The sequence below is a fragment of the Nycticebus coucang genome, chromosome 2 (genome assembly GCF_027406575.1).
Source record: "Nycticebus coucang isolate mNycCou1 chromosome 2, mNycCou1.pri, whole genome shotgun sequence".
Classification (NCBI taxonomy): Eukaryota; Metazoa; Chordata; class Mammalia; order Primates; family Lorisidae; genus Nycticebus; species Nycticebus coucang.
Genome location: NC_069781.1, coordinates 137,803,392 through 137,806,018, shown reverse-complemented (window position 1 = coordinate 137,806,018; position 2,627 = coordinate 137,803,392). Strand labels below are relative to the sequence as shown.

Genomic DNA, 2,627 nt, shown 5'->3' with positions numbered 1-2,627 from the left:
TGACACCTTACAATTAGATGTAGCCAGAACTGTTGGGAGCAGAGAAACTGCATATTCCGTGCTGAAAAATAATATCCTATTGCTGTAGTGAAAGTTCATGAAATGGCTACAATATGATGGAGGGAGATGCCAGCAAAACACTTCTTTGAATGGAAATCAGGGACCAGTGATGCACGCAAGATGGGACTTTGCCATTATTTCTCAAATATGAGCAAAAGTACCTCAGATTCAGCCTCCTTTCCTTAAATACCCTGAAAGTTGGTGACTCTCCCAAAGCTCAATTCCTGCCAATTTCAGTTTCATATTTATTCCAATTATTTATTTTCTATGTTTATTTTGTATTTTTAATTGACAGATAATAAATGCATATACTTGTGGGTTAAAATATGAGATCGGATACACATTTATCATTACATGATGATTAAATCAAGCTAATTAACATATTCATCACCTTTCACATTAATTATTTTTGTGGGCGAGACATTTGAAATTTACTCTCTTAACAATCTTGAAATATATGATGCATTTTTGTTAACTATAGTCACTACACTGTGCGGTAGATCTTAACGACATACTCTTTCTGTCTAACTGAATCTTTGTACCCTTTGTTGTCAACATCTCCTCATTCCCCAAACCCAGCCTTGCCCCAGCCTCTAGTAGCCACCATTCTACTCTCTATGTCTGGGTTTGACTTTATTTTAAAAATTACTTATTCAGGGTGGCACCTGTGGCTCAGTCGGTAAGGCGCCAGCCCCATATACTGAGGGTGGTGGGTTCAAACCCGGCCCTGGCCAAATTGCAACCAAAAAATAGCCGGGCGTTGTGGCGGGTGCCGGTAGTCCCAGCTACTTGGGAGGCTGAGGCAAGAGAATTACTTAAGCCCAGGAGTTGGAGGTTGCTGTGAGCTGTGTGATGCCACAGCACTCTATCAAGGGCCATAAAGTGAGATTCTGTCTCTACCAAAAAAAAAAAAAAATACTTATTCATTATTTTTTATTTAAAAACTCACTACTCCAAATTTTTGCTTTAATAAAACATGGTGTCAAAATTTCATAGGTAATAAATTTCTGTCCAAATACTTCGTATAGAATGAGGATTCCAAAACAAACAAATAAATGAATGAATAAAACCTCCCTTTTCAGATCATGACAATTGTATCTATCCCATAAGCGTCACCACTAAAATCTATTATTAGGATAAAAAGTGATAAAAGGGGAAGGAGTTTGACTTTTGTAGATATTAGATATGTGATCATAAGCTATTTGTGTTTCCGTGCTGGGCTTATTTCCCTTAATATTATATTCTCCAGGTCCCTCTACGCCTTTGATAATGACAGAATTTCCTCCTTTTCTAAGGCTGGCTAGTATTCATGTGTGTGTTTGTGTGGTGTTGTGTGTGTGTGTGTGTATATATATATATATATATATATATATATATATATACAGATATATCAGATTTCCTTAATCCTCTCTTGCAGAGATGAACAGTGCTACAGTGAACACGGGAGTGCAGATATTGCTTCAACATAATGACTTTATTTTCTTTAAATATATACCCAATAGTAGGATTGCTAGGCCACATGGTTGTTCTATTTTTAATATTTTGAGGAACTCCATGCTGTCTTCCATAATGCCTGTACTTGTTTATACTCTCATCAACCATGCACAAGGGTTCCCCCGTTCTCCAAACTCTCACCATCTCTTATATTCCATTTTTTTGATAATGGCTATCTTAATATGTGTAAAATGAAATCTCATTGCAGTTTTAACTTGCATTTCCCTGATAATTAGTGATATTTAGACTTTTTTTCATATGCCCACTTGCCATTTCTATGTCTTATTTTTGTAATATGTCTATTGAGGTCCTTTGTCCATTTTTTGTTTGGATTTTTTTTTTTTTCTTGAGTAACTCACATATTGTGGGTAGTTAGCCTTCCTCAAATGCATGATTTGGGAATATTTTTTTCTCTATCCCTAAGTGGTCTCTTCACTCTGTTAATTATTTCCTTTGTTGTGCAAGAGCTGTTTAGTTTGATGCAATCTTATTCCTCTCTTTTTGCTTAATCATTGCCCAGATCGATGTCCTGGAGCTTTTTCCCTGTTTTCTTCCAATAGTTTTTCAGTTTTGGGTCTTACATTTAAGTCTGTAGTGCATTTTGAGTTGAATTTTGCATGTGGTTCTAATTTCTCTTTTCTGCAGGTGCATATCTAGTTTCCCCGACACTATTTATTGAAGAGACCCTCTTTTTTTCCTATTGCATGTTTGTAATGCCTTTGTCAAAAATTAATCGGCCGTAAAAGCCTGAGTTCACGTCTGGGCTTTCTGTTTCTTTTTCCATTGGTCAGTGTGTCTGTTTTCATGCCAGACCCACATATCCTGTTTTGAATACTAAATCTTTGTAATATATTTTAAAATTAAGTGGGTGGTGCTTCCAGCATTATTCTTTTTGTTCAGGGTTGCTTTGTCTATTCTTTTTGTTTGTTTGTTTGGTTGGTTGGTTGGTTTTGGTTTTTGTGGGTCTATGCAAAATTTTAGAATTTTTTCTATTTTTAGTGAAAACTATCATTGGAATTTGGACAGGGATTGCACTGAATGAGCAGATCATTTTGGCACGGTGGGCACTCCAG

The 2,627-nt window shown here is 36.2% G+C and overlaps 1 non-coding gene across 1 annotated transcript; it reads right to left on the bottom strand.

Annotated features, from left to right (window-relative positions):
* Window positions 1–1,061: 1,061 nt before the first annotated feature.
* On the bottom strand, window positions 1,062–1,219 carry LOC128580309 (small nucleolar RNA SNORA29). The gene has a single exon (XR_008378608.1). It is a non-coding gene; the product is annotated as a small nucleolar RNA SNORA29 (small nucleolar RNA).
* Between the last annotated feature and the right edge of the window lie 1,408 nt (window positions 1,220–2,627).